General features: G+C 42.6%; 1 protein-coding gene across 2 annotated transcripts in view; it reads right to left on the reverse strand.

Annotated features, from left to right (window-relative positions):
• The window catches only part of FBXL15 (F-box and leucine rich repeat protein 15), a 31,345-nt gene extending 24,276 nt beyond the window's left edge, over positions 1 to 7,069 (reverse strand). The window contains exon 1 of one of the 2 annotated variants that reach the window (XM_018562503.1): positions 6,941 to 7,069. The gene's annotated coding sequence lies outside the window, so the exon portion shown is untranslated. Of the gene's footprint in view, positions 1 to 6,936 lie in introns of both variants that reach the window. The other variant, XM_018562504.1, reaches the window with a different exon arrangement.
• Between the last annotated feature and the right edge of the window lie 11,901 nt (positions 7,070 to 18,970).

An 18,970-nucleotide genomic window follows, 5' to 3' on the forward strand; every position in this document is an offset into this window, starting at 1 on the left:
CCATTAAACTTATAGGGGACCTTCACACTCTCTATTGATTTAATCTTCTTAGCTCCCTGGCCATTCTGCTTCTCTGCTCCTTCAGCCTTCTGGGATATGTGATGTAGACATCTCAGGGGGCTAAAGGACCAAGGACACAATGACGGTGAATGTGTGCAGGGTCAAAAGAAAAGAAATGTGAAAGAGTAAACAGTCCCTGCGGTGATCTGTCCTGGGCAGACTCTGTGTTGCCTGTGCATGTCTGCATACAGAGCGGCTTCACGTCTGTCTGTAGTCCCTGAGGGAAGCATACGGGTTGTGGTGGATACAATGGGGCTCTGTAGAGGCCCTGCAAGTGAGCCAACCGATACCCAGAAGTCTACTGCAGCAATCCATCAAATGCATCTTTAGCAGGTACAGATGGTACTCTGAACAGAATACTGAGCATATAAGAATACAGTAAATACAAAGGTGGTTACAAGAGAATATGTTTTGTCATTTGGGATTAATAACACTTTTAAAGGAAATCTAATCCCGAACTGGGTGGCACTAAGTTTACTAAAGCACTGTGTAGCAACAACAATTGCCATGCTTTTTTTCCCCCCATGAAATACTGTTTTCAGCTTTTTCCATCTTTTTTTTCCTTTCATTGCTACTGATCCCATCCAGCCTGTTTCTTTCTTCACTTGGTCCGTTCAAGTTACACATACATACTCTGGATCAATTTTCTGATGGTGACAATGGTGGACAATGCCTGCGCAATGTGTGTTAAAATGTCCTTAACATGTTAAAGCTTCCATTAGATTTTAATGATAGGAATTAGATCTACTTTAATCTAACCTACTGAAAGCAACCCTAACCACATGCACCCTATCAATTAATCTCCCAAACGCCCTATCACAGGAGTGGGCAAATACGGCCCTCCAGCTATGCTTTAACTACAAATCCTAACATGCCTCTGGGAATCATGCCTGTAACTGTCAGTTGGACAACAGCAGGAAGGCCGAAATTGCCCACCCCTGCCCTGTGACTTGGGGGGTTATTCACTAAAGGGTGAAGAGTTTGGAGAACGCACGAGAAGTGATCAATCTAGGACAATATAGCTGAACTGGAAAGTGAGCAGAATTGGAGAATTTTTCCAAATCAGCTATGTTGGCCTATATTGTTCTCTTCTCCTGTCTTCTCCAAACTCTTCACCCTTTTGTGAATAACCCCCTTAATCTTCCAGGGCTGGACAAATCCCAGGAACCAAGTAGCCAACGCTCCCCCAAAATGACAGCTAGTTCCTAACTTTTGAGGTTTTTGAAAAAAATATCCATATTACAACCCCAATTCCAACAAAGTTGGGACGCTGTTTAAAATCTACACAACAGAATGCAATGATTTCCAAATCTCATAAACTCATATTTTATTCAAAACAGAAAATAGAAAACATATCCAATGTTTAAACTGAGAAAATGGACCATTTTAACAAAAAAAGGTCCGTTTGAAATTGATGCCTGCAACACGTCTCAAAAACTGTTCTCAGTTTAAACGTTTGATATGTTTTCTATTTTCTGTTCTGAATAAAATTTGGGTTTATGAGATGTGCAAATCATTGCCTTCTGTTTTTATGTAGATTTTACACATTGTCCCAACTTTTTGTGAATTGGGGTTGTAATTTGTCCACCCCGTTTTAAACCCCTAACCCTTGATTTAACAATGACCTTATCAGGCGCCTGAACTATCAACACAGCCATCTATTCTTCTGCGCCAAGATCTTGGTAGTTGCTGATCCCAATAAAAAGACCTGTCATTTAAAACATATATAGGAAGGGTTAAAGTGACACTAAACTCAGGAGTTAAATCTTAAAAATGCATTCAAGTACCTGAACTATTAACAAAAATGTATCTTATTCATGTATCACTCGGCTGTAGATCCTCCAATCATCTCTGAATTGGTGCTGACGCTGTCCTTCCTTCTGGAGGGTGGCTACTTTTGTTCCCCGTGGTCCCTGTGTGTGTTGTAAAGTTGTCACCGCTCCAAGCTCACTCCTGTGATGGACAACAATCTCACATTTAGTTTAATAATTTGTATTGGCATTGTTTTCCATCACAGGAGTGAGCTTTACAACACACACAGGGACCATGGGGAACAAAAAGTAACTACCCTCCAGAAGGAAGGACAGCGTCAGCACCAATTCAGAGATGATTGGAGGATCTACAGCCGAGTGATACATGAATAAGATACATTTTTGTTAATAGTTTAGGTACGTGAATGTATTTAAAGGAGAACTATGGGGTAAGTGTTTTTCCCCATAGTTCTCCTAAGGGTCACGGGAGGACATAAACTAGCGTCCTACCGTGACCCAAAGCTCAATATTAGGAGCTACAGCTCGTGGTATACTAAGACCGCCGCAGCCGGGACAGATCCCGACATTACTGTCAAGATCCACCCAGCTGCGTGATTGACAGCTGGCTCTGCCTATCTAGAGGCAGAGTCAGCTGTACCCGCCCCCTCCCCCGTCCGTTCCGCCAGTCAGCACTGGAGGATTGGAACGGGGAGGGGGGAATCCCTGCAGGGAGCGGTGACTGTCACGGCTCTCTGCAGGGACATGATTGAGAAGTGAGCGAGCGACGGTATGTGTGCGCTCACCTCCCGATCTATTGAGCCGACCTGTGACAGCCTCATTGTCACACGTCGGCTAGAACTATGAGGCTGAGTGAAAATCACTCACCTCATAGTTCTCCTTTAACTCCTGTTTTTGGTGTCACTTTAAGTAACTGAACATTAATGACTAACACTAGAAATATCTGAAGCTGTACATGTACTCACCTCCATCAAAATGAGAAAACTGGATACGTTGCACTATATTGTGGGGTGCCAAATGCAGATTAAAATGCTTTGAATAATGCACTGTATAACTTGATATAAAGCATGGACTTTTCCAGGAACTCACAGGACAGTCTATGAAAGCACTCTACACAAATGTGCCTTTCTAGACCACACTAATTCAATATAAATGTAACTCAATTCTGTAACTAAATGGTCAAAAGAATGCATGTGATTTCTGGCACATATGGTCAGGTGTCTGCTCTGAAAAAGCATGGGAAGCTTGTATCTGCTTTCTAGACTGTTCTAGCAAATCACAAAGCATTACAAATGACAATTATGTGACTCATGTCAAGCTTACTTTATATTTATACATTTCATTTATCTTTATACCGTAATCTGTAAACTTTTTTTGAGTTTCGGTTTAGTATCTACAAAACTGACAAAAAAAAGATCCTTGTGACTATCAAAGTACAGTAAACTCCCCGTTATCTGGCATCCACGAGCATTGGTAGATTCCGGATAAATGTAGTTTCTGGTTGCTTGAGAGTTACTATTAAAAATAGATCTAACTAAAGCCATACCCCATACTATACCATAACTTAAACTCTGTATTGACTTCATATTAATATTGAAATGCAGTAATCAAAAACACTCTACACAAATGACACACTTAAAACAAATGAAGACAAATAGGCACAAGATCGTTTCCTGAATAATACTTGCCGCACAACAGTGACCTTTCACCTAAAGTTGGTGGAGAAAAAATTCCAGCACAATGGGCGAAGAGGGTTCTTTACAGTAAGAGCGGTTAAGGTCTGGAACTCACTGCCATCGGCAGTAATTTCAGCAAGAGTATAGATTTGTTCAAGAAACGTTTGGACAATTTCTTGAGGGACCGTAATATCCAGGGATACCAGTATCCCTAAGAATGAGATGATGCGTGGACCTATATGGTTTGGACTTGATGGACGTATTTCTTTATTCAACACCAAATACTATGTAACTATGTAATACACAGGATTTTTTTTTTCTGGTTAGATGAGAGTTCTGGCTAGTTGAATTCTGCATAACAGAGAGTTTACTGTATATGTTTACTAGGTTGCAATCTCAAACATCACTGTATACTTCATTATGTACTGTTAAAAAATAATGTATACCGTATATACTCGAGTATAAGCCGAGATTTTCAGCCCATTTTTTTGGGTGAAAAGTGCCCCCCTCGGCTTATACTCGAGTCAAAAAAGGCAAATTAAAAAGGAGCTTCGCTCAACCTACCTAAAATTAAACTTTACATCCCTAAGGGCCCATTCACACCACATCCAGTTCATCCCCAGACCAGACCAGATTGTTTCCAGGCCCAAAATGCATCCTAATGTATCCCTATGCTATTTCTGGCCTCTGTTCACACCAGCCCAGTCCGTTCCAGACCACAAAAACACTGCAGGTCTCATTTTGTCTGGTCTGGAATGCACTGGAACTGCAGGCAGGTTCACACCATTTTCCAGATCAGATCTGGTCCGGAAAATGCACTGGAATGCATCACAATCACAGCAAAACCGCAATGCACTATGTTCCAGATCTGGTCCGGAAAATGGTGTGAACCCAGCCTTACTGTCACACTTTGAAAATGCTTACCAGTCCATGGAATTATGCATTTTCTTCCTTACAACTAAAGTTCTCTTCTGAAAAGAGATACTGTGCATGCGCAGACACAACATGGGTCTCTTGTCGGGTCACGTAGACCTGGCAGAGACCAGTGGCTCTGTGTATTATAAGGAATACATTAGAAAGAATATTACGACAGGAGGAGTTCTTTGAAAAGCAAATCCTGAAGGAATTGTCCTGCCAATGATCCTCAAAATTTGAGGCCTCTTATCTCCTAGTGCAAAAGGGGTGCAATGAAGCCTTATTAGTTTCCACAACAGCAAAGCCTTTTCTCTGTACCTCAGTGAAGCCACAGAATGAGAGTAAGGGACGTCCCCCTCTGCTGGATGTCTGGAGCATTTTACTAACTTATAAGTGGTCCTAAGGACCCCTTTACTAATTTAGTGATGAGCGAGTAAGCTGCAAATGAAAAATATTGATACATTACCTTGTATATTTGTGTATGAATGGCTATTGAACTTAGTCCAAATGGTTATATTACTGGCCATAATTGGAATAAAGCCAATTATGAATTCACTAGGGATGCACTGATACCGATACCAGTATCATTATCGGTGCTGATACAGGGCATTTTCACAAGCACTCATGAAAATGCCCCAATAACAAAAACTGATACAGGCACAGGGAACCTCGCAGCAGCCTTCTTGGGAACCAAGTGGTGCCCATTTACAGCGCTTCCGACGGCCCGCATTTCTCCCCCTCATGAGACCCTGCATTGCTGTATATTCTATTGCTGAGATTTGTAGTCAGCTATAGCTGATGGTGGTATTCTGCATTGCTGTATACTCTATTGCTGGGAATTGTACTCCTCTAATAACTGATGGTATTTTAATAATACCATGAACTATAGGGGAATACAAATCCCAGCAATAGAGTATACAGCAATGCAGAATAATACTATTATTCCTCATTACTGTATCATGTTCTGCTGGGATTTGTAGTCCTCTATAGCTGATGGTATTATTTTGCATTGCTGTATAATGTAGTGCTAGGATTTGTAGTCCTCTATAGCTGGTGGTATTCTGCATTGCCATATAATGTATTGCTGAGATTTGTACTCCTCTAGAGCTGATGGGATTCTGCATTGCTATAAAATGTATTGCTGAGAATTGTAGTCCCTCTACAGCTTGGAGTCAGCGGTAGAACTACCAGAGTCGCAGCTGTGACTGGGCCCTGGTGCTCCACCACTATCCTAAAATCATTAGTCTGCATTGTTTTAGAAAAACTGTAACATGATACTAAAAAATAAGTATTGGTATTTGTGAGGAGTGCTTTAGGAAAAGTATCAGTACTCATACTCAGTCTGTAAAAAATGGTAATGATTCATCCCTAGAATTTACAATAATTGGTATCACAAAGATCTCTAGGAAGACATCTCCCCAGAGTTCTCACCAACTGTAGGACTGACTTAGAGGCATGATTCCTCTTTATTCTCATCTGAAGATTGAGTAGGGAGGATCTGAACAACTGGGGAGACAGACTAGCACATTGCTGGATACTGGGAGGTGGTAAATATTCGTGAAATTAAGAATACTTTTTTTTTTTTTACTGTTTTTTAACAAAAGGTTAACTGGTAAGAGGTCCAAAGGATCACATGACCAGATAATGGACATCCATGTACTTGACCCCCATTAGCAAAAGGTAGGTGACACATAAGTCCCCATTGCTAACACCATCTCCGGGGGACTGGGGGTGCTGAGGAGCCTGGAGCCCATCAGTGTTGGCTAACACTGGGAGTAACTTTGGGAGGTTTCCCCTATCAAAGCACCTCCAGTGCTGAAGGGCCTGTGGACTAGTATCAACATTTTCCTGTCTGGACTCCTTTCTTTCTATAGGGTGCTGCAGGGTGTCCGCCATACTAAATAAAATGCAGCCTGCCTTTTTTTGGGAGGGGGCACAGGGTACACTAACACAGGGTGTAAATTGGCACTGTTAGAAACAATGGTATTTTACCTGACCTTACAATTTGATTTTGATATGCGGGTAGTGTGAATAACATAAATATGGCCCATAGTATTTCTTCTTCACATATATGGAGATCTGTCAGCAGGCATTTTGTCTCAAGAAATGTCCCAGAAATACCGGTAGTACATTTGACAATAAAATCCATGTCCATGGAATGTTCTGTTTAGATCTATTTACATGATCTCGGCCTATTTAGATTAAAGGTGCATTTTTCTAAAGCAAATACATCTGTACAATCCAATGAAGCCATGATAGGATTCGTGTGACTCTGACAGCAGGTCATCGTGTCTATCCCTTCATTTGTTTTGTTTTTTGTATACTGCCAAACTAAACTGATGTTGGAGAGAAGTTTGCTTCTGGATCAAATGCTCAGGCAGCACAGATCTATGTCTAGAAATGGCCAGGTATGTAGAACAATAGGGGCTGACAATGAGGCATAAGGTGCAGGTGATACCTCCACACACACAATCAGTCCGAATCTCCTATAAGCATGTCACTACGTACATAAATACATACAGCGATCACCTCCTCCTATCGATGGCTTATCGACACCCAGTCTCGAAGCCTCCTGTCAAATCTGACAAATTTCCATGGCAACCGCTAGTGACGCAGCCAGCCGACTGTCCCATAAATGAGACGTCACGGGCGAATACTCCGCCATATTGGTAGAGGCGGAAATGACGTCAGCGCGGGAGTTCAAAGCAAGCCTTGCATGACAAACGGGTTGCTGCGGGCGATGTGGGAGTGGGTGCTGAGACGGTTTATAGGGAATACTAGCACAATAATTGGGGTTTATAAGGATTTCTTTGAATGTTAACGATGTGCACATATGTAGTTACCAGAAGAGCCGCTTTCAAATGGAGTTCAGGTGCTTTGCTTCATAGTTTCTTATTGCTGAGTGAACTGTGAGAAGAAAATCTTTCGTATAACGTTTTATTGTAATGGTGTTGATAAGGTAACGTTGTAAAAGTGTTTACTGACATCTGTGGGAACCCAGGAAAATCTTTATGTGGGAGCTGCCAATTAGAACATTACAAAGAGGCAGGTATGGGCCTGCAGCAAATCTGGTGTGCCATGGTAAAAAGTCTGTGGTTAAATCACACTAAATATTGGCCATGGTTTAATAGAGACTGAGCCTATTAACAATATACATGTTAAGGACAGAACATTTATGCCTTATTCACACTGCTGAGAGCCAGCCCGTACAAATCCGTGCGGCGTGCACGGCCTATCGGGCCCCTCCCGGGAAGGACAGGTGCTGCGTGTGATTGTAAGCAGCAGCCTGTTCTTTTCTATGGGAGTTTGCCGTTGTACGCTCACCTGACCTGCACATCTCTGTACAGGCTGGCTCTTAGCAGTGTGAATGAGGCCTTAGGCTCCATAAAAGGGAAAGTTGGCTACCAGTGGCATGGAGAAAGCTGATTCTTTGCTTCTATCGTTACAGAAGAGTCAGATGGGGCTAATAAACAAGGCACCAGTTCTAGTAACAAAAGATTCGACAAATCTCAGTGGCTGTCAGTGATCAGAGTACATCCGCGGGTACTCTAAGGAACCTGGCCAGGTTGTAGCCAGACCACTGTTCCTAATCTTTAACCAGTTGACATCCGCGGTGTTAAACCCCCTTCCCATCCAGGCCATTTTTCAGTATTCAGCATAACATCAGGTATGGTACCAGCTGATTGGGGGAAAGCGAATGTGATGTATCTTGACTTTGCTAAAGCGTTTTTGATACAGTACCACACAAACACTTCACATACTAAGGTCTATCTGTTTGGATGAAATTGTATGTATATGGCTGGAAAACTGGCTGCACAAATGGATCCAGGGGGTAGTAATAAATGGTTAATCTTCTGATTGGGCAAAAGTCGTGAGTGGGGTGCCTTAGGGTTCGGTCTTGGTACTGATCCTGTTTATGCTATTCATAAACATCGAGCTTGGAATAAATAGTTCAAACTCCGGTGTTTGCGGATGTTACTGAACTGTGTACAGCAGTAATTTCTCAACAAGACATAAATTCACTTCAACAGGACCTAGATAAAATTGAGGCAAGATTGCTACTGTAATTTATTATTGAAAAATGCAAGATGTAAGATACGCGCCCTCGTTCCCGAATAGGAGCTCAGCGCTGCCTCCTCACTTGTCCACTCCCGTGAAGTCACACAGCTCCTCCTCACCAGCCAGCCTAAAGCTGGGGAGTTTGAATTGCCTGGCGATCGAGCCATCTGCTGACGCCCGGCAAACCGCTGATCTTTACTACTGCTCTCCATCCTAAGTAATCTCTCCTCAACCCACCACCACTCTCCATCCTGGCAACACTGTTAACCCTTGCCATCCTGGTGATTCCTAACAATCCTGAACCACCACTCTCCATCCTGGCAACACTGTTAACCCTTGCCATCCTGGAATAAAGCGGGAATCATCCACTGATCCCCTCTGCATCCTGGGATATGTGCGGTTGCCGTACACCACCACCAAGGTTAATCTTTCATTAGTGTACCACACGGACATCCAGTTCTACATTGCTAAACTCCAGTCCACACTGTCAAGAATACGTCCTCAAGCACACCAGCTTCCAGATAATCCTCTGCTGCTTTATTGCAACACCAAGCATACTTGCAGCATCTTCTAACTGCAGGTATCCAAAACCTCTTTAACACTTGATGTAAATACTAGTTCTTAGGATGTTCAGATACCAGTGCTGATACTTAGCATGTTCATGAGAACTACCAGGGTTGCAGCTGTGACAGGACTCTGGCGCTCCACCACTGTCCTGAAATCATTAGTCTGTATTGTTTTAGAAAAAACTGTCACACGACACTAAACAAAAATGTATCAGTAATTGTATCTGTGTGTACTTGGACAAGTATCGGTACTTGATCTGGAAATAATGGTATCGGTGCATCCCTAATAAATATAAATGAGGGATGCACCAATACTGATAATAGTATCGTTATCAGTGCCGTATAAGTATTTGAGTGCGGACGTGCCCAAATGCTCCGATACTTACCTCTGATACCAGAACTTCCAGTGATGAGGGAACATGGAGCCGGTTTCCTTTCCAAACGGGGAGTCAGGCGGTGGGTTCCTGGTTGGCTAAGCAGCCTGGCTTCCTAACCAATCAGGGAGGTGGGTCATTATGTGCCTCCCAGCTTCCTGATTGGTTAGGAAGCCAGGCTGCCTAGGGATGCACCGAAATGGAACTTTAAGAGCGGAACCGAAAATAAAAAATGTGTCAGGCCGAAACCAAAAATGATTTATTTTTTCCAATCTTTTAAAAATGTAATTTTTTCTTTTTTTTTCTTTACAGTCGGGGGCTTTAGGGAAACATCAGGTCTAAACATACCCCTGATATTTTCCTTTTTAAAACACAAAAAGAGATTGAAGACACAGAGTCCTCAATCTCTTTCTGCAGCCCCCAGTTCATTCATAACTTGTGGATATTGTGTGCTTACTATGACCACAATCGTGAATGAATGGGAAGTGATATAGATCACTTCCCATTAATTCATAACTGGTATACAGTATGCACACTATGTCCAGTTATTTACAAACACTCACCGATCAGCTGATTGGTGAGTGGTTGTATACCCGCTCTCCATCTGGAATTGGCTGTCACAGTGAGGGAGGAGAGCTCTGTGTCCTGTGGCAGAGCAGAGCACTCTCCTCTAATCTCCGCTCTCCATCCTGACACAGGAGGCCAAACGGGGAGGTGAGGGAGGAAAGCTCGACTTCCTGCAACGATGACAGCTGTCACCTCGCAGCGCCACTCTCCATCCTGAAGGGCTAGTTCACACCAGATGCAGTCCATTCAGGTTAGCTGCTGCAGCTAAAATAGATCACAATGCTTTCCTATGGGCTTTCTCGTGCTCTATTCACACCAGTGCAGTCCGTTCTGATGCAGTCAGAAAAAATACTGCTTACCCTATTGGATGTGTCAGATTGCAACGGAACGCATCAAAAGTGCATGCAAACGCACTGGAATGCACCTGAAATCCCATTTTTAAGTTTTAAAAAAAAGCAAAGCATCAATCGTGGCAAAACATATTGCAACTGCGCAGACGCACACAGTTCTGGTGTGAACTAGCCAGAAAGCTTCTCTCCTCCCCACTGGGCACCAGTGCTGCATCAGAAGGCACACTGAATTTTCGGCCGCCATGGCAATTTGCGAAATTTAGGGTGCATCCCTACTAGGAACCAGTGAAGCCGGCTTCCTAGCCAATCAGGCAGGCGGATCATGACATGCCGCCTGGCTTCCTGATTGGCTAGGAAGCCGGCTTCACTTATCGGTAGGCCGCCTGGCTTCCTAACCAATTAGGAAGCCAGGCAGAACGTCATGGCTCGCGTCCCGGCTTCCTGATTGGTCAGGAAGCCACGCTGCCTAGAAACAAGTGAAGCCGGCTTCCTAGTTAATGAGGAAGCCGGGAGGTGGGTCATGATGTGCTAAAGAGGAAACAAAAAGGAGGAAGAAGCACAACGACCTAGCGCAGATAAAAGATGGTAGAGTGGAGGGGTGAAGAATGGGTGAGATGATTGTACTCACATGTAATCAGGTGGATCTGAGCTTTGGGAGTTGTGGGTCTCTTGAAAAAAAGATTCAAACGTTAGGTCTTAGTTTTAGGCTGAGAAGTACAGAAAAAAATCTAAAATCCTAGGAATGTGAGGTTTTTCCAAATAAAGGACAAATAAATGAATGTATTTAATGCTTTTTTTCAGCTGTGTTGTTTTTGTAAAACATACTACAAATCAAAACTGGGGAAAAAGTGTTTTATTTAAGTTTTTTCCTTTTTTTTTAAAATATTTTATTTGTTCTATAATGTCTTATGTGAGGCGTTAGGTACACATATATAGCCCTATCTGTCCTCTAAAAAACAATATGTAATATGTGTGGGTGCACTTTGTAAGAAAGTATATTACTGACGTGTAAGAATCGCACAGCAAAAATGTAAAAAGTGCTTCAGTCATTTGCGTACAGAAACGAAAAACAAGCTCAGTCATGAAGGGGTTAAAGTATGGGCTCCTTCTGCCATCAATCAACCTGTTTGGTGGACAGGAGGGGCGTGGCCTGCCACAGGGCTGTGTGTATCTATGGATGCACACAGCTACTGCGGGCATGGCTGTTAACACACACACACGCACGGGTGACTCCACAGCACCTGCTTACCTGATGGAGGTACCAGTGCAGCGGGTGTACGGGGAGAGCGTTGTAGCGGCCATTTAAAAAAACAAAACATAGGATATGCTTTCAACGTGCGCCTACCATTTGCATGAATAAAAAACAGTTAAAGGCTTAATGTCACTTTAAGCCATACGTGTCAAACTCAAGGCACGCGGGCCAGAACTGGCCCGTGACGGAATTATCTCTGGCCCTCCTGATGATAATTATCATTAGATCTGGCCCTGCCCGCTGGCAGCTTTCTCACGCTGCCCGCGGCGATCTTCATGGGACTGAGGTGCCGGAGAGCTGCCGCCGCCCATAGGACTGCAGCATTACCCAGCTGGCAGCAGCACAGCGCGACATGGGAGGTGTGGCCGTGAGGTGACTGAAGGGGGTCCTGAGGTCCAGTCCAGATGACGTGAGGTGCTCCTTGGCGGGAATCAGGATCCAAACCAGACGGCAGAGAGCCAGGAGAGCTGCAGCCTGCAGGTACTGTCAGTATATCTCTCCCCTTCTTCTCCATCACTTCTGTACCTGTAGAAGTGATGGAGAAGAGGGGGAGTGATATACTGAAAGTAGTATCTGTGACACCTGTGTACTGCCTGCCTCTACACTAGTACGTAATCTAATAGTTTGATCTCTATTATTTAAATTATAGTAAAAATGATGTGGGGGGATGCTCAATGGGGGCATTATGGATGCAATACTGTGCCCAGTGAGCATCCCCTTATAATTTTTTTTTACTGTAATTTTAATAGAGATAAATCTATTTTTTAAAACATCTCTAATTGATGATTTTCCTGATTCCCCACTGATACCTCCCCTGCGCAATGAGGAGAGAAAGCAGAGGAAGAATCCACAGAAGCGGGCACCAGATGGAAAAACTTTTTCTTACATTCTTTTGTTGTAAATGCTCTGTACTATTTTTAATGTCTGTTTTTGGCTTTTATTATTTAAATATTTAGGCTATTTCTTTAAAGGGAAAGTAAATAAAAAAGTTTTTAAAAAACGGTTTTATTTTAATTGTGTATCATGCTTTTTAATAATTAAAAGTACAGGCTTTGGTATTATATCGTGTGATATACTGTACATGCCGCTGTGTTATACTGTGTGATATACTGTATAGACCACGGTATTATACTGTGTGATATACTGTATAGACCACGGTATTATACTGTGTGATATACTGTATAGACCACGGTATTATACTGTGTGATATACTGTATAGACCACGGTATTATACTGTGTGATATACTGTATAGACCACGGTATTATACTGTGTGATATACTGTATAGACCACGGTATTATACTGTGTGAACCAGCCCGGCCCTCGACGTGGAGCATTTTTTACATTTTGGCCCACTGTGTATTTGAGTTTGACACCTCTGCTTTAAGCTATAATTATATCACTATCCCACCTCTTGTGGATAGCTTATGTTGGTGGTATGAAAGACTGCATGCCTTATACCTAAGTTACAGAAGTCTTTTTTTTCTGTGGTATGTCTGGAGAACTAGAAAGGGCAGCCGTTTGCAACTACATGTTTAATTTGTTATGCCGTGTGCTATACATGGAAAATTAGAATGTATATGAATGTATTGAGCACATACATGAAATGAATATGGCGGTGACCAAGATCTTTTGTTCACTTTGTTTTTTTTAAGTTCCTATTCCATGTGTACTGGCAATTACCAATTTACTTGTGTCCCCTTGCACTGCCATACCAGAATCTCATAGTAATATAATGGAGGGTGCTGATTGACATGCGGATGGCGCCACATAAATCTAAATGTAAAAAGAAGTAGTCACCCACACATCTAGGTCCAATGCATCAATCCGTCCTTTTATTGATGTCAGATATACATGACATTGTACTACAGATACAAACGTTGCTTTTTACTTGTGATAACATGTGTAACATTGATGTCAATAAAAGGATGGATTGATACATTGGAGCTAGGTGTGCGGGTGACTACTTCTTTTACAACTGGCATTTACCAAGTCACCTGGTGCGTGTGTTCTCCTAAGTTATTACCACCTGCAACATTTAGAGGTTTTCCAGGTATGTGTGTGTGACAAGTGATGGGATCCCTGTAATACTGTGGCTCAGTCCTCCATCATTGTAGTACAGGCCTTATGCATGCATACTTTGGATTAGTGATTTGCAAGTGGTGATTTCAGACATGGCTACAACACAACAATGGCCTCATGCTTTGGGCATGTATCGCACTGATGTTGCGGCAGTCATTTATAATAACCACAGAATCCCTCTCTTTATTGTTTATGTTGATAGGAAATGCACTTCAATCAATGAATGGTTTGTGTCACAGAAATTCCAGATGATTTGTAGTTCAATCACTGATTGACTTTTTGCAGTGTTTAAAGCTAGCGACAGAATCGTCTGCTTCAGTGACTGTTCCTGCTATCCGCAATTCAGCTGCTGTCAGCCATGGCTCACCAGCAATTTGTAGCTGATTGAATGAGCACTTGGATATGTGGCTGCTGCAGGCCTCTGCTGCAGAGTTGCTATTGTAAAATTGCCTTTATGCTGAGTTTCTACAGCTCTAGCTATAGACACAATTGAAATTCATGAATTTTACCACAGGATGGTTGGTCCATGAATATGTAAATTTTTATGATTACAGTTGTTAAAGTAAAAATAATCTTACATGTGGTATTTACTTTTGCATTTGTGTTTTTTACATGAATAGCTAACTGCATGCAATCCATATGCTATATATGTATAATGATGCTACAGCATTGGATTTTGATAATGGTATTGCATTGTAGGTTCTAGGGGTCAGAATTTACCTTACCTTACTGAATCCTTGGCCTTATATGTGCCAGTGGGACTAGGCCTTATGTGTTTACAATACAGCTGCAGATATTTACATGTGCAGATATATACAGGTGGTAGGGCGTCCCAGAAGTAGTCCTTGTTCATTCAGAAAAAGGGAATTGAGTCACAGAAGTTGTTACCCTTGCTGTGAAGACCGATTTGGTGGGCAGCGCAGGGATTCCTCCTCCAATCCAGGTCACAGCATGAGCTGCACCATATATACTGCTCATGTCTTGTGCAGTGCAGGACACCAGTATTTTTTTCTTTTTTTTTTTTTTTTTGTATAATAAGTATTTATTGGTAACATTTTTGCAGATAAACAAAAATAAACAACACAAAAATCCACAAAATAATACATCACAATTGCAGACATTTAGGTCTCGTTCACACCTAAGCGTATTGCATATGCACGTCTTTTTACCGCGATTCACGGTAAAAAAGTTGCGCGACCGCGCGCGTTTCCGAAGGCTACTTGGCTGTATCCCAATGGAAACGCGCAATAAAACGGCCCAAAGTAGTACCTGTACCTTTTCAGGCGTGGGCCGTTTTGTAGCGCGTTAAGGAAATACGCCAAGGTGGGAACGAGACCATTGAATACAATGGGATTTATATTTTTGAGCGTTTTGTAGAGCGTTCGTCGAGCGTAGAACGCGCTACAAAACGTTCAGGTGTGAACGAGGGCTTAGGGAAAGACAATGACACAACAATGGGGGCATGGCACGCAGCGCAGGACAGGAAGCGCAGAAGAGATCTCTACACTCCTGCACCCACATACAATGGGGAACCAGGCATAGCGTGTAGGGGGGAGAGGGCAGGTGGTACAGGAAGGGAGGGGGGGAAAAGCAGGAAAGTAAATGTGGTGTAATAGAACTGGTATAGCTGCCCACTGAGCCTTCAGAGCCATGCAACAGCATTACCCAAGGGTCAAGTGGCACTGAGGTTCCCTGAATTCTGGACATTTCCGAGGCGACCTCCTGCAAATAGGGTCTTATTTTTGGACACTGCCACCATATGTGTGCATTACCTCTTGCTGGCTATTGCACCCACCCGCTGGGCAGAGGAGCGGACCTTAGAGAGTACTTGCTATCTGTGTCCACTCCTCTGCTCAGTGGGTGGGTGCAATAGCCAGCCTGCTATTGGCTATTGCAATTTGAAAAATCAAATAACAGTGTGGGTATTGCTCCCAGCTGCTTACATTCACCTGTCGGCAAGTGAATGGGGCCGTGCTTGAGAGTTACTATTAACTTTTAAGCAACCAGAAACTACAGTTATCCCACAATTGCCAATCCCCGTGGGTGCAATCTCTCCAACTAATTTCTAAGGCATTTGCATATATGGCACATGACTTGGCCGAAACAGTACAGATTATTGCATGAACAGCGCTGGTGGATGCTGTTAGACAAGCGGCCTGTTTAAGATTTGGCCAGGGGGCACAGCTTCAAAAAAAAAAAGGCTGCATTGCCTCCCATTCTACAGCAGGCTTTAATTCGGCCCAAAACTAGAGAAGATTTTGAAGAGATCAGCTGATAAGAAGAAAGGCTTCCTAAATAAGCTGCCTGCAAACCTTCTCAGCAGCAACAATGAACTAGGTGCTAGGAGAAAAGGAGAAGAAGAACCTACATCTTACTTCAAGACACAAATCTTTGCAAAGCATGTCTTTATCATGTTTGACAATATCACAACTGCTTCAGAGGGACCGAGCTCGAAAGGATGCCAAGAACTGCTTCCATCTCCAGCAAAACATATCAGGGTAAAAAAGAACTGTGCAAATGGATATCCAAATTTGAGTCCCCCCTCAAACAAGGGGAATGGGAACTTCATTACGAAGTCTTTCAATTGCTGATGTCCAGATGGATGCCCACCAAACCCGAGAGGTCTAGATGCACTAGCTCACTGGTGGAAATTTGGCCTAGCGTACAAATTTACACTGATTCTTCTTGGGAGTATAGGTGAGAAAATCAGCTCGGACTTGTGAAGGATGATCCTCGTAGACTCTTTTTGGCCAAGAAGAGTGAGTTTCTCTCAACAACTACAAATGGTGGAAGAACCTTTGATGAACCCTTTTCAGAAACTGAAACCAAGAAGTGGTTCGGCCTTCATTCTGCTGATAATCTATTAATATCAAAATTCACCTTGCTGGATATTAAGAGGCTCATACTTGAGTTCTAGGAAGTTCAGAAGATCCAGTGCTCTGTTCATTCTTTTCAGTAGAAAAATACTTGCTTACATCCACATTTTCTCTGTGTGGTTCCCAGCCATGTTCAGCTACCAATGCAATGTGCGCCACACATGGGGGCGCCGATTCCGAGTACTTGTACTTGCCCAAATGCTCCCGATACTGGAACTTCCGTTATCAGGAAGGCGGACGGCAAGTCATTACACGCCACCCGGCTTCCTGATTGGCTGAGAAGTCAGCTCCATGCTCCCTCATCGCCAGGGTACATGGAGCTGGCTTCCCGGCCAATCAGGAACCTGAGTGCCGTGTAATGACTCGCTGCCCAGCTTTCTAAATAGTCAAAAATCATCTGGGGACTTAATGGGACTTACGGTATCGGTATATCGGTGAGTGCTCGATACCGAAAATCCAGTATCGGTGCATCCCTAGATGAAAGTATGTATTAAGTCCCCCACCCCCACATTTACACACATATAAACGTAAATACACGTTCAATGCGCCAGCGTGCGAAAATTACAATTGCATGCTAAATTACACATTGCTAAATATCGTCGCGAACGTCCGAGTGAGAGCAATCATTTTAGGGCCATCAATCACTGATAACACTAAACTGATGAGCGGTAAAAGCTTTTAAAGCGTCACCTATGGCCAATTTGGGGTATTGTAGTTTTCTCTAGTCACCTTCCAGGACAGCATTAGAGAGATAGGCTCCTCCCACCGGAAACAGGAAACACATCACCCACACCTAGAATAAAAAGAGTATGTACATATGTATAAATTCTGTATGTGTACATCTTCCATGAGACTGAGTTTGTGATGCGGTATCCTTCGGTTCTTGTGTTTTAACTGAGGTGTGCTAGGCTGGTACTCTTTTTATTCTAGGTGTGGGTGATGTGTTTCCTGTTTCCGGTGGGAGGAGCCTATCTCTCTAATGCTGTCCTGGAAGGTTCCTAGAAACAGAGTTACCAGGTACGTAACTCCAATTTTTTGAGGTTTCGTGCGTGCACAATTTTAAGGCTTAACATGTTTGGTGTCTTTTTACTTGACGTAACCCCGTCTTTTATATTTTAGCAAAAAATTGGGTAATAATAAATGTTTTATCATTTTAATATAGAGGAAACTGTTTGGTTTTTTTTACATTTTCGGTAACGTTTCCTTAATATATTAAAAAATAAAACCCCCAGTGGTGATTAAATACCACCAAAAGAAAGCTCTATCTGTCCCCAAAAAATGTTATAAAATTTCAGTACAGCGTTGCATGACGGAATAAATGTCAGTCAAAGTACCGCAGCGCTGAATACTGAAAAATGGCCTGGCCAGGAAGGGGGTTTAACACCGCAGACTTCAAATGGTTAAAGCGAAGTTGTCCTTTTAATGATGGGCATCCTGTTTAGGTTGATATAAAGTATTGGCCTCATTTTATAGGAACTCTTGCAAAAAGAAAGTGGAGATGATGCTCAAGATGTTTCTGGATGTTTCTGGATGTTTCCATTACAAGTCCAAAAACTCCATAGCATCTGCAAACATAAATTCCAATATTCTAAAATGAGAAAGAGGTACACCTGTTAGCCATGCCCCTAGTGGTAAAAGTTCACCTACTTTTCCTTTGCACTGGCTCTACAAAATAATAAATGCAATAATTTATAACCTGGATAAAAGGTTTAGCATAGTAAAACACTTCTTGCAGTTACATAGTATATTTGGTTTTAGGGAGGTCTATACATTAGACCAAAAAGAGGAGGAAAGAATAACAGCACAATTTTGTTCCCAAAGAGGGACTGTCTCTCCAACTAAAGGACAGTTAAGAGCGATGTCTGCAAACTTGTGTGCAGCTGCAAATCTTACACACGTTTTGCTTGAGTGTATGTATATAGGTTTCAGAAAATCATGCAAATCATTAATCCCAGTTGTTATGATTGATTTGCACAAACTGCCGCTTTTCTGAAAAATGAATCACACCTAGTTGTGATTCGCTTGCATCCCTGAGCCACCCAATGCACAGCAAATCAGATTTATTCGCTAATCTGTACTTGCAGCACATCCTGTATTCTGTTTCTGCTACAGTGCTGTCTATTTGTTTTCTTAGGAGATGGAAAAATGCAGTCTGTAATATAGCCCATCACCACAAGAGGGCAGCAAGGAGGCTTTTTTGGCAACCAATCTAACAAATACTGTCTTTGTTTTTGTTTTTTGGGGGTTTTTAACCAGAAGGCAATGAAGTGTATTTAAGTCATAACATACAATGGTTCAGTAGGTGCAACCGTTCTTGACACTGTGTAAAGTACTTGCAGGTCAACAAAAGGTTAATCCTTTAAAGAAGAACTCCAGACATAACTATTCTTAATCCGTGCAGTGGGCCTACCCCCTCACTGCAAGG

This window comes from Nanorana parkeri, unplaced genomic scaffold (assembly GCF_000935625.1).
Source record: "Nanorana parkeri isolate BGI_ZX_2015 unplaced genomic scaffold, ASM93562v1 scaffold581, whole genome shotgun sequence".
NCBI classification, from domain to species: Eukaryota; Metazoa; Chordata; class Amphibia; order Anura; family Dicroglossidae; genus Nanorana; species Nanorana parkeri.